This window comes from Pteropus alecto, unplaced genomic scaffold, assembly GCF_000325575.1.
Source record: "Pteropus alecto unplaced genomic scaffold, ASM32557v1 scaffold40, whole genome shotgun sequence".
NCBI classification, from domain to species: domain Eukaryota; kingdom Metazoa; phylum Chordata; class Mammalia; order Chiroptera; family Pteropodidae; genus Pteropus; species Pteropus alecto.
The window spans coordinates 2120147-2133645 of record NW_006431919.1 but is presented as its reverse complement, the minus strand read 5'-3'; the positions used below and the strand labels follow the sequence as shown (position 1 = coordinate 2133645).

At 49.9% G+C, this 13499-nt stretch overlaps 1 long non-coding RNA gene across 3 annotated transcripts; it reads right to left on the bottom strand.

Annotated features, from left to right (window-relative positions):
* Window positions 1-4523: 4523 nt before the first annotated feature.
* Window positions 4524-12603, bottom strand: LOC112475220. Of its 3 annotated transcripts, none has more exons than XR_003044604.1 (3): window positions 12457-12603; window positions 7812-7937; window positions 4524-5364 (listed from the first exon to the last, which is right to left on the bottom strand). It is a non-coding gene; the product is annotated as an uncharacterized LOC112475220 (long non-coding RNA). The 3 variants fall into 3 exon arrangements; XR_003044606.1 differs by having other exon boundaries at window positions 7832-7937; XR_003044605.1 differs by lacking the exon at window positions 4524-5364 and adding an exon at window positions 5402-7312 and having other exon boundaries at window positions 7832-7937.
* Between the last annotated feature and the right edge of the window lie 896 nt (window positions 12604-13499).

Here is a 13499-nt window from a genome sequence, read left to right as displayed (position 1 = left end):
TGCTCTCGGGGCTGGATTTCTCGGCTTCCACCCCGATTCTCCCTCGGCTCTCCCGGCCGATTCGGTGCTGCTCGGCGACCACGTGACGCGGGCTGCCTTTGACCCGTGTCTCGGAGCGGGTAGGGGGCGGGGGCCAGAGGGGGTGTCAGCTGCGGGACCCACGAGGTCTGGGGCGGCTGCCGGGCGTACCGGAGGCTACGACCCAGGGGAAACAAAGCCCGAGGAAAACCAAGATATTCGAGGTCAAAGAGGGAACCGCGCTGGGGGTCGGAGAGAACCAGGGAGACAAAGACCCGTGCCCACCGCGCCTCCAAGTGCCCTGGGAGTGCCCTGGCCAGGCCGAGGGAGACTCCCGGCTCCGCCGCCACTGGGCTTATGACAACCTTCCAGGGCCGTGTCAGCCGGCCCTCTGACATCCAGATCTCCGCAGGAGTGACCCCTCCCGGGCAGGCCTTGGGGGTGGGAGCGGGGAGGGGGTTCCTCCCCACCTTTGCCCTAACTCTGGAAAGTCCCTTTTTTCCTTTATCGTGATTATCTGGTTCATTTACTGGTTTCATCGTTTACTAGAATGTCATCCCCCCCAACAAGCTGTTCCCAGCTGAATTCCCCAGAGCCTGGCATATAACAGGCAGATGAAGAGGTGGATGACCTTGTGCAAATCAATCTCTTCTCCCACTGAGCCTCAGTTTCCCACCCTCAGTGTTATTTCTACCGTCTCAAGGACCCTGCAAGTTAGGCAAGGTTACAGTGCCCTTCCTCATCAGACAGATGGAGACGACAAGGCCCAGAGAGAGATGATTTCTGGGAGTGTCATACATAGCCGAGAGCCCCAGCCTGCACCCAGATCTGACTGCTCCAACAGGGGCTTTTGCCATCATCCATGAGCCAGACTGTAAATGGGTGCGGGGTGTGTGGATTTGACTACTGAGCCTTAAGGAGCTTGCTCATATGCAGATCATCAGGCCCCTCTCCTGGAGATCCTGATTCCCTGGGCTTGGGGTGAGGCTGGGGCAAATTTGGAAAACAGTGCATTTCCTAAGGACCTTCAGAGGCTTCAGATTATCTTTCAGCAAAGCTCAAAAACATATGAGCAACCAGAGCAGAGCAAAGGGAGGTAGCGAAGCCAAGCTTGACCACGAGAGTAGAATAGACTCATCCTGGTTCCCCCAAAGAGTTATCTCCTTGTGCTGGGGAAGAATGGTGTTCAGCCAGGCCCCTCACTGGGGGCTGAGATGCTGGGGGATGCAACCAGGCTTCTGACTCCTAGACATGTGATAGCTCTGGATGGAATGTAATCAGACAGGACTGAGTCTAATGGTGATGGCCACAAGCCTAAGCTGCAGGCCATATTCAAAGATAGGCTTGTGACTTCCTAGTACATACTCCAGCCACGCCTCCAGGGTGGCCAGGGAAATCAGCATCCACCAGCAAATTCTCCAGTATTATCTATGTTCTCGTGGTCAACGACCTCAGATCCTTGAAGATAGTCTGGGTCTTGAGCAGGTTAAAGAAGCCCCTAGAATCTCACTCATGCGAATCCCTGCTATAGAAGACCATTTCCATCCACATGTGGCCCTGTAGGCATCTTTTCTGTGCCAGGCACTGTGCTTCTGGTAAGGAGATGCAGAGATGAAAGACAGCTGAGATGATCTGTATGTCTGTCCCGCCTTGTGTCCAGAGGCTAGTGGACCTGAAGCCTGTTGGGGACATCCAGGGCAAGCGTTATGGCCCACAATAAGTGGGAAGCAGAATGAGGGAGCTTTTGGGGGAGGCAGCCTCTGAGCAGGATTAAGAGGATGGGTGGGATCGGGGAGGGGAGATGGACATTCTCAGCACAAGGGACAACCTAGCAAAAACCACATGGAAAGCACTTAGGAAAAGCTGAGTGTTACATAAGCAGGAGGCGGCAGGGGGCAGGGGGAGAAGACTAGAGGAAGCAGGAAGGAAAGAATGAGCATGAAAACTGGAGAGGAGGGTTAGGAGCAGATTATGGGTGACCTTGTGTGAGGGGCCCCATGGATTGGACATTACCTAAGGGCCTGGTGGAGTGAGAAGCCTGTAACTGGATGAAGGAACTGCTAAGAGCCACACTGGCAGGGCAGAGGGGAACAGAGGCCACCTGCGCTGAGTGAGAAGCCGTATTTTGCCAATGGAGTTGTGGATCCACTGCATTTAGGGGGCATCTGTGAGCTGGGGTGACTCCTCGTCACTAACAGCTCTTCCTATTCTTTTGAAGTCTTCAGAGTTGCTGTTCACCAAGGGGAACCAAAGGCCCTCCAGCTCACTCACCCAGAAATCTTGTAAGGAGGCTAGGCCCAGACCTCACCCAGGGAATTGGTCTTCGTGGGTCTAGGTGAAGCAGAGGACTTGCATTTCTAACTGCACCCTGGGAGGTTCTGAGGAAGACCGTGGAAATGTCCTGCTCCTCCACCCGCTCAGGACTTACCCACGTCTCCCAGAGCGCTGGAGACCTTCTTTGTGCTGACAATTCCCCATGCCCAGACCCTCTCCTCAGCCCCAGATGGTCTCCCCACAGCCCTCCTGACACTCCCTTTGGCTATCCCAAGGGCACCTTTATCCAGCTCCCCAAGTCAAAGGCAGAACTCATCTTCTACCTAAACCTGCTTTCCGCCCCCTTCCTGTGTGCCCAATTCACCTTTCCAGTCCAGATATCGGATACCAGCCCCTCGTCCCCACATCCCATCCATGAGCCAGTCCCATTGGTTCCACTTCCAGTTTTCTCTCGAACTCAACCTCGATTCTTCTTCCTGACTACTGCCTAGTCCAAGCTACCATCTTGTCTTAATGCTGATCTTATTTTAATGGCCTCCTAACTACTCTCTCTCCCTCCCACTTTGCCCCGTCTAATACCACTTCATCATGCTCATTTCTTACTTAAAACCACCAGTGGCTTCCCACCGCTCTGGATAAATTCCCTGCCTTGTTTTTCAACCTCATCTCTCGTCCTAAATGGTACAGCCCACCTCCCCTTTACCTGAATAAAGAGAGTGGACTCAAACCAGACTACCTGTGTTTGAAAGCTGGCACTGCCATACAAGCTGTCTGACCTTGGGGGCCAGTTTTTCCACCTTTTTTTGTGCTCAGTTTCCTCATCTCTAAAGTAGGAATAATGATAGCACGCACTTCATAAGGCTGTTGTGAGAATTAAATGAGTTAAATATGTAAAGCCCTCGGTGTGGTGTCTGTCACATGATAAAGGCACTGTATAAATGTTAGCTACATGATTGTGATCCTTTTAGTATCAAGTTAAATTTCATTTCCTCGTGGTGCTTTCATCATACCCTTAAACCAGACCACGCTTCCTGGTCTACGTGTCACAGCTCCCTCTTCATCACCCTTGTAGTTACTTGTCGGTTGCCTGTCTTTCTGTAGAGCATAAGCTCTGTGTGGGCAGGACCACATTTATCTCAGTGCCCCACACAGCGCCAGACACAGGGTAAGCAACCCGCACATATTGGGTGACTAAACAGATGAAATAAAAGCCGATAGATTCATCACAAAACAGAGGTCATTCCTTTTTATATCCCTACAAGATGCCCAACAATAGTACTTCTTTCATTTATTCATTTGACATTGATTAGTACCTCTCCTATAGTCTTCCTCACTCCATCCTGGGGCCAGGGGACACAGAGATGAACAGGACAGTTGTAGCCCCTGTCCTCCAGGAATGTAGTCTACTGTAGAGACAGACATATAAATACATCAGAAAATACAATGCAATGTAACCATGTTGGTACACTGGCATATAACAATTTTGTTTCCCAGGAGGTCTTTGGAATAATGAAAGTGAAAAGTAACTGAAAACAGACACTGTTGCCTATTTTAGCCGCATCCCCAGTTCCCAGCAGGGATGTCTTTAGAGGAGGAAGGGTAGGTTCTCTCCCAAGCATTCAGGCCACCCACACTCTCTCTGCCTGAAGACCTCCTATCCAGCCTTCAAGGCCTCACATAAGCAGCACCTCCTCTGGGAAGTCTTCCTGATCCTATCAGGGCTTTGTCTAGGCCCCAGTCAGGGCTCTAGAGATTATCCAGGACTATAGTGGGATTTGTCAAGGACAATCTAAATTTCATGTCATTTGAGTCTTTAAAAAAGTAAAAGGTGATTCAATGAATGTGTAACTACATGTGATTTTATGTTGGACTTCAGTGGAGGCAGAAAATAGCCTCTGTCAGACCATGTGACCTGATTTGTGGTTTGGAGAACACGGTCACCGTAATTACAGCATTGACCACATAGTGTAACAGTTTCCTCTCTCTCTTTCTCTCTGTCTGTCCATCTCTCTCTCCTTAGATGAATTGATATACAAGCGTATTTATTATTTTTCTTTAAGCACTTTACAGAGCAATATGTTAAAAAGATCCAGGGTGACAAAAACAAAAACCTAGGGAGGTCACGTAGATATCAAAAAATGTAGAGGGCCAAGATGTTTATGTTGTAAAAAAAAAAAAAAAAAAGAAGAGAGAGAGAGAGAAAATCTGTGAAATGGGCAGGTTTTCCATGCTTCTGATGGACAGTGGATGTAAAATGTTCTGGAAACCAGCCCAAGACTGTCTGAGGTGGGAGACAGGAGCAGATAATAGCAATTGATTACTTTGGTGCATGCCACCTGCTTTCTGTTTGTTACTCAGCAACCTAGAGAACATGAAGCTCAGAGAGGTGAAGCTACTTCCCCCAGGTCACCCAGACAGAAGTGGAAGAGAAGGTGGGAAATCCAGGTTCATACAACTAAAAGACTAAGTTCCTGTCACTATTTATTTTACTCTACCTCCCAGTGCCCAGGGTCCATGAGTCCCCAAATCGTGCAAGGACCACCTGGCTCTGTGTCCCCTCCTCTTGTTTCCACAGAGTTCCCTTCCCCCCGTCCCTTGTGCACCCACCGTCATTGCTGCTTTTGCTGTTCGAAGAGCACTTACAGCTGGTTTTCAAAGCGTCCCATCTCTGGGGCCAGGTTTCCTGTTTCAGGCAAAATCTAAAGATGTGTGTCACACCTTCCCTCTACCATCCATTACTCCCAGGAGCTGCCACAGGGCCAAAGCCTCCTCTAACACAATCTATTTCATGTGCAGCACTTTTCCTGTGTTTTTTTATTTTTGTTTTGTTTTGTTTTGTTTTGTTTTAAATAAAGCATTTTCCCATTCTGTAGACCAATTCCTGGGGAACTCACAGCAGACCTGAGAAGTAGTCACAGTTGAGATTTTTCACCCTCATTTTAAAGATGAGAAAATGGAGGTTCAGGCAACCTGCGAGGATCCCCTCAGCTTGCAAAAGCTCGGAGCTGAGCTAAGCACAGTGTCAGGCCCCAGGTCCACATTCTTCCAAGTTGCTGGAAGGTCGAACTTGACCTAGAGAACAGGGATGGGGAGATGAAAGATCTGCAGAACCCTCACACAGAGAAGATCGTGGGTTTGGCAAACAAATGTAAATCGTTTAATTTCCCTTTTTACAGCGTTCATTGTGATGCACCAATTACAACCTGGTAAAGAAAACACACACAAGCATGGTGTGGTTTCTAAATGAAGTGACAACAGCCAGCTCAAAGTCTTCTGAAGAAGGGCAGGGCTGGGCCAGTTCAAGCCTGGCAATCAGGGGGACGAGTGCCAAGGGCCATCTCTGGATGAACTTTCTCGAACCTCTCAGCTGCTACTCAGAGCAGCTCTGCCCTGATCTTGCCCTCATCCCAGACCATTTCTCATCCACTCCTTCACCATCTGACTTCCTGATTCTTCAGTTTTCTTCACTCGATCATCTGGAGCTAAATACTTTTAATGGCACTCAAATCAAAAGATTACATTATTCAAAAAAAATTTTTTTTTAAAAAAAGAGGTGGGATTGTTCCACAAGATTCCCATCAATTATTCTAGTTCATTCTCACCACTCGCGTGGGCTATGGGGTAGGCATTACACATCCTACCTTCTAGCTAAAGAAACTGAGGCTCAGAGTCCTGGTGCCCCACAGCAGAGGTCCAGAAAGACCCCCACCAGGTGAAGCAGGGAGGGATGGTTGAGATCACCTGGTCTGGGGATTGCTGCCCAGGTCTCCACTGTCACCACCACTACACACACACACACACACACACACACACATGCGTGCACATCATTTTGTTTATTTGCATTATTCTCCTAGGCCTCCTATTTCTTAGTTTATGATTCCTGATTAAGTTCAATCTACCTCCTGACAGAAGTGGAGAAACCAAGGCCCAGGGAGCTGCAGGGACCTGTCTCCACCACCAGTGACATAGTCGAGCGAGGATGACTTGGGGAAGCCCTCGCTTGTCACCTTTCCCCACTCCCAGCTGTTCGTATGCATCAGAAGCTGAGAAGAAAGTGGGATCAGCAAAGCAAGGAATACCAGGGTCAAGTTGAGACACCATTCCTGAGCCCTTGGGGATGTGCCAGCACGGGGTAGGGATGGGGTGGGGACAATGTTGACTCTGGGAACTTGGCTCTTTGACTGGCCTTGTGGCCAGACTCTCGTCTGGGGCTATCTGCTCCAACAGGCATGGAAATTCTTATCATTCCAAGGTCCTCTCTTCACACTTGTCTGGGCTGGGTCTGTCCTGAGGTGGAGCTAGGGTTGGGGGACAGACGTGTGAGGAAATGGTACCCCCCCACACACACACACAATTGCACTCACTCACTTGTATGCTGTGCATACCACTCACCCCCACCCACCTCCTTCCATCCAGTACTTAAGAGTTTTGGAGCCAGACTGTCATGTTGGAATCTAAGGTCAGCCCTCACTGTCACTTAACTTGGCTTCAATTGTTTATTCGTAGAAGGGGATAATAGTACTTACCTCAAAAAGTGTTGGGATTAGATGAGATATTAGGAAGCCACTTAGCACCACACCTGCCATAGCTATATTGTTACTGTTATTTATCTGACACATCCCTCTAGCTCACTAGAGTTCGTTCCCCATCTCTCTACTACACACACGTGCACGCCCAGAGGCTAACTCTCAGGCTACCCTCAGCCAGTTGATCCTCACAGCTCGGCCACCCTCTGACCCCATTACTCCAGGCAGCCTTGGCCGCTCAAGGCCTAGGTATGTGCCATGTGTGCCCAGTATCCCCTCTGCCCAGAATGCCTTCACCTCCACCTCTTTACAACTCTGGCCCCTCCCACTTTTCCTTCCAGTCTCACCTCCTCCAGGCAGCCTTCTCTGACTAACCTCTGGTCTTCCTCCCCTGAATTGCTGAGGCCCTCTGAGTGAGTCATTGCCACTTGGTCTGCCTTGGAATTCCTGACTTTGTCGCGAGAAAGCCTCTATCTTCTTCTTCCCTAGAGTCTCTTAAAATTGAAAAAAGCATTTTCTAGACAGTTTTGGACACCTTAAATCAAACTTCAGATTTCTGTGTCACCCTATGTCCTAGCAACTGTCATCACCCATCACGTATCTTCCTGGAGCTGGAAACCGGGCAAGCACCTAGAGGCCATAGGGTGCAGTTCAGTTACCCAGATGGCCAAACAGGATAATTTACAAATTAGGAAAAGCTGGAAGGACCCCCACTCCATTATTGGGGTCCCTGGAAACAGTTCTGCTGAAGGACGGGGAAACAGAGAGGGTCATCTGGAGCTGAGGGTCCCTGAAGCCCACCTGTAAAAACAAGTACCAAGGTAGGCCCTGCAGTCTGCAGGACAGAGGCCTGAGGACGGGGAGAGGGAAGGGCAGGACCCAGACTCCCCACCTTCCATGGGGAGGAGGAGGCAGACTTGTTCTCAGAGGCCCTGAAAGGTGCCCTGGGAACCAACCGTGAGGGTAAAAGAAGCTGCAGGAAACAGATCCCACCTGACGAGGGGAAATCTAACCTTCTGGACAGCCCAGCAGACTCAGGGGCAGTGAGTTCTCCACCAGGTGACAGGGGAGGGACAGGCAGAGGCTGGTCAGCGCCGGTCAGGGTGGGCTTGAGGACCCCTGCGTTGGGTGGGAGAAGGACCAGAACTCTTCTTAGATGCTTCTAGGCTCTCAGAGCAACTAAAGTCAAAGTCAGTGATATAAAGATCTGGGAATTTGGTTCTAAAGTTCTGTCATGTTAAAGTTCTGAAACGCCATGCACAAAATTCTAAATTTTCTAGTAGACATGTTTTAAAACATAAAAAGAAACAGGTGAAGTTAATTTTAATATTGTATTAACTCAATATACCCCAAATGTTATCATTTTGACATGTAATTAATATAAAGATATTATTAATGAGATGTTTTAAATTCTTTTGTGTCAAGTCTCCAAACTCTGCTATGTATGTTTTTTCTCCTACACCACACCTCGATTCAGACTAGTCACATTTCAAGTGTTCAACAGCCACATGTGGCTAGTGGCCACGGCGCTGCGCCGTATGGTTTAGAAACCTAAAATCTATGACTCACTTCTCTAAAATTCTAGGGTGCCATGCCTCTGAGATTCTAGAATGCTACAGCATATTAAGGTTCTATAATCTACAACTGTGATTCCACCAGATAAGAATGTTTCCCTGAGTCTGCTTGTGGATAAGTCTTCTTCCCACACAATTTTGTGTGTGTGGACAGAACTCCAGGTCCCTTGCAGGGCCCCTGGGGTGTGAGGGAGCAAGGAGCCCTCCCCTCAGCTGCCCCACCATCTGGCCCAGCTAGTGCAGCAGGGGTGGGCGTGCCTGTGTGCCCAGGGTGCTGGCCTCGCCATGGGGAGCTGTCTCGCCAGACATCCCTCCAGCTCGTCATCTACCCATCCATGCGCACAAGCCTGGAAGTGACTCTCCAGCCTTTGAGTTCAATATATATATATGGGACCTATGGCATAACACGCTCAATTCACGTGAATCGTAAGCTAAAAGTAGACACTTCCAAGAAATTTCTCACTTGCGGCAAATGCACAGGCTTCCCCAGGGCTTTGAGGCATTGAAGGGAATGTTCAGTCATCTGCGGGTACTTGGGTCAGAAGTTTGAGAAGCACTCACTGACACATCGGGCTCCTTGGGGTACAAACTATGTCTCATTCCTCTCTGTATCCTCATGTTTAATTCAGAACCACCCACATACAGCGTGCCCAGGGATGCTTTGGCCCACACTTCCATCGTCCCATCCTTATCATGGAACAAGCCAAAATGGCAGCCTTAAACTGGTGGGAAGAGGTCTGTTTCGGGAACTTCAGATAGGTGTGGGTCTGAATCCTGACTCTGTCACATATTAGCTGTGTGATCACCTCTCTGAGCCTCAGTTTTCTCAATTTTAAATGAGTATAAAAGGACCACCATGACCAGCCCAGGCAGAAAAGTGAGGGAGGGGGAGGTGTCTGCTGCAGTCCAGAAGTCTGATTTCGGATTCAGAAGGCAGGATGGAGCTGAGGCCTCAGGAAGGAGCCCCTGGGCCTCTGGGATGAGAAGGGACCATGTTGAATTGTTGCTCTGGAAGCCCCACCGTCCACACTCCGGGGAGGCGGTGTGCAGTCCAGAGGGTGACTTGGGTGGAGTGATGGAAGGATCAGATGTGTGTCATACACCTCGGGTCTCTGACCAGATGTGCTGGGCTTCTCATGTCTGCCAGTGTGCCCCTTAGAGGCCCAGCTCACAGCAAGGGTCATTTGGCAGTGGGGGCTCAAGCACAAGCAGGCTGCCAACAAACTCTGTGGCCCTGGGCAAGTGCCTTCGCCATAGCCTCTGTACCACACTCTCAGTTTTGCGGAGGAACAACACGTTCACTGCCTCTTGCTTCCCAACAGGGGCTATGTGTCCCCCCTGGGCCAGAGCTAAGCAGAACTTCTCGGAAGATGTTTCCAAAAGCATCTGCTTGGAAATGGCCTATCTTCCCTACAAGATCTGGGGGCAACATAGCCTTTTTTTTTTTATAAAAACCACCCTATATATATAGGTTGGGGAGGAAGCATGTCCCAGTCTGCCTCCCTGGTTTCTGTCCACTGTGCAGAGCCTCTTGGGGCCGCTGCAGCAGATGGAGCTGGGGTGTGTGTTTAAAACCCCAGATGGAATCCCCTGAGGGCGGAACTGGTCTCCATTTGCTCCAGGCTGTAGTGCGGAGGGCGGAAGTTATGTCTGAGGAGGGCATAAATCAGAGACCCACCGTTTGGGGCTGGAAGAGTCAGAAAGGCTCTCTGAGGTCATGTAATGTTTGCCTTGACTGGTGCAGATGGGGAAACTGCGGCCTGAGAACAGAAGGGGTTTCTTAAGCTAGGCACAAGGCGAGTGTTGTGCTCAGCCCAAAGAATGCCTCCCGGTTCGCTATGGGCTCTCTACCTGCTCCTGAGCTCCCTTTCCCATCTCAGCCTGCAGGGGAAGCCAAGGGGAAAATGCACATGGCAGATGTCAGGGAGGCTGAGGGAAGGCCTGACAGTGCCCTATCCAGGAGGCTGATTTCTTGGCTTTGGGATGCTTGTGCCAGACCCAGGGACTTTCTGGTTCCAACCTTGCCCTTGCCCCAAGTTCCGCCTTGCCCCAGGCCCATAGGTCCTACAGAGGGTCTAGGAAATAGGGGACTTAAGCACAGCCAGGAGTCTACGTGAGGCAGAAGCTGGAGCTGGATGGGGAAGGTCTCGGTCAACAATGACCAGCCTCTGCATCTGCTGTGTTATCCAGCTCTAGATTCCATTTAAAAGTCCTTTTGTAGCCACAGTCCCACTTTATCCTCACGAGAGCCCAAGAGGAAAGGCGGGCAGGAAGACCTGCCATCAACACGGAAACTCCCAGCCCTAATGCCATGCAGAGGGCTGGTGCTGGAGCTTTGTTACTGTTCCACTTTTTGCAGGTGGGGTTAACTGAGGCCCAAAGTGGGGCTGTGCCCTGTTTCAGGCTACAGAGACAGAGGAAGGCCGCTGGGGAATCATCAGCTCAGCCTCCATCCAGGGAATCCTCTACCTTGCTCTGCTCCCAGGCACCCAGATGCTCTGCAGCCAGGGAGACAAACATCAGGAGTCCCCTACAGCCACATTTTCCAAGCTGAGCTGTTTCTAGGCTGGGTTTCCCCTCTGGGGAAAGCCCCAAGGCCATTCTGCATGGTCAGGAGAATCAGGGAGGAAATGACAAAGATCCTACAATGAAGGTCAACAGAAAACAGTCCGACCTTTGGCTTCTAGGATCTTGCTCTGCCAAAGTTGGGGTGGGAAGTATGGGGTGAGGGGCTGGGCAGCAGGAAGGTAGACCTAGAATCTAGATTTTTAATCACAAATTAAAATTCAAATTAAATTTTAATTAAAATTAAGTTAAAAATCACAAATTTTTAGGAGTGAGGCCGGCCTGGGTTCGAGTCCCGAGGATGCTACTTGGCAACTGTGCGACACTTGTGTGGCACAAGAGTCTGTGACTTCACCTGGGCTCCCTCCTCTGTTAACTGGCTGGTACCCATCTCCAGCGTAGTGGGAGTCTAAGTGTACACAAGCTAAGTCCATGGCTAGTGCTGAATAAATGTTAGTTCTTGCTCAAATGCCCCTCCAGGAACCAATCAGGTCCTGCCCCACCCTCAGCTGCCACCCTTTGCTGCCATAAATATGGTCCATAAATATTTATTGAATAAACAAATGAATGAATGATTGTTACCAGCCCCAAATACAGCAAAATATAGAGGAAGGCTTTGAACTAGTCTATCAGGAGATCTGACAGACTCTGTCACAACTCAGTGGGTGGCCTCATTTTTTAAAGAATTAATAACTCAAGCCCCATCCCGTCTGATCTCAGAAGCTAAGCAGGGTCGGGCCTGGTTAGTACTTGGATGGGAGACCACCTAGGAAGACCAGGTGCTGTAGGCATAAAAAATAAAAAAATAAGGGACCTTGTAAGCTGACAAGGTCCTAGCAATCTGTGAGGTCAACTAAAGGTCGCCTCGCCTAAAAAATAAATAAATAAAATAAATAATAACAACAACAACAACAACAACTAACCTTTCTAAAGCACTCGCTACGTGCCAGGGTTTGCCAAGAACCTTAAAGCACTTAGTTCTCTCAGCAGCACTCAGAACGTGACTATTATTCTGTGTTTCAGATGAGAAAAATGAGGCACAGAGAGGTTAAGTAGCCCTGCAGTCACATCGCTGGTTAGTGGCTACACCTAGATGTGGACCAGCCCTCTGTCCCCAGAGCTCATGGTCCTCACTCAGGAATGGCCAAGGCCCCCTTCAGCCCTCCCTTCCAGGTTCTTCCAGCAAGTACTCCCATGGGGGAGGGCACCTTCCCCAGGCAGGTGCTGGTGCTGCTCAGGGCTTTTGGAGGCTCCTGCAAATCAGCCTTTAAGGATGTACATGGGAGACGAAGTGGGGACTCTGCCCACTTTGAGACTTGGCTGGGCCCTTTGTCAGAGACTAATTCTCACCACTTTCCTGGTGTTTCCTGACCAGAGGGAAGCAGGAAGCAAGGCCACAGGGATTTGGGTTTCAGTTCCTTTGTCCTCCCTTGGCTCATCCTCCCCCTTCCCCGTCCCAACGAAAGTTGGACCTTCCTCTTCCTTGTCCAACCACTGACCTTGAACTTGAAGTTCACTCTCAGGCAGACTTCCCAGCGTGAAGGCAACTCAGGGCTGGGAATCCAGGGGCACTGTTCTGTGCTCTGCTGAGAACCAAAGGGTGCTTTTCTCTCTGTGTGGGAAGAGTTGGAGAAAGTCTGCCCCAGGATAGGGGGACGGGAGTCAGGAATGTACCAACGACTCACATCGGTTTACAGAGAAGCTCCGCAGTGACTGTGTGAGCTCATCCCGACCACCCTGCTGAGAGATGTGTTAGATGGTTATCACCTGGTTTGACAGAGGAGGAAACTGAGGTCCAGGAGGATTAAGTGACTTGTTCACGATTATGCAGACATTTAGAGGCAGAAGCAAATGTTTACCCAAGTCTCCAGAGATTGCATGACAATAATAATTATTATTATTAATGCAAATATTTACGGAGCTCTAACTCTGCCAAGAGCTTGCCTCTCATTATCTTATTTATTTAATCCTCTCAGCAACTCTCAGTAGTGGCTCCCATTTTACAGATAAGGACTGAGGAACAGAGAAGCAAATCACCTGCCCAAGTCCAGTTATTTTCATCCACTAGTCAAGAGTGTCAAAGCCAGATTTGAACTCAAGTCTGTCTGGCTCTGAAGTCTCAGGTCTTGCAGGCAAGATAAGGCTACCTCTACTTGGGGTGGAGGAGTCACCCAGTTTCCCAAAGTGGGGCCTGGGATGAGCCTGGCGTCACCTGTTCACAGAGCTGCTTCAGGCCTGGTGCACACAGCCCATGGAAGCCCCACAGGCAGCGGCCCCTGGGAAATGAGGCAGGCCCTGCAGGCCTTGGGGCAAAGGGGGACCACGTCAGTGTGTGAACACGCTACGCATAGCAGCAGCTCCGCAGAAGAACACGTGTGCACAGATTCTTTCCTTCCTTTTTTCCTTCCTTCCTTCCTTCTTTCATTCACCAAATACCAGCCAAGAGGCCCCCACATTTCTATATGCAAATATTCTTTTCTTTTGCCGACCTCCCTAACCAGGGACAGATACATAATTTATGGAGCCCAGTGCAGAATGAAAA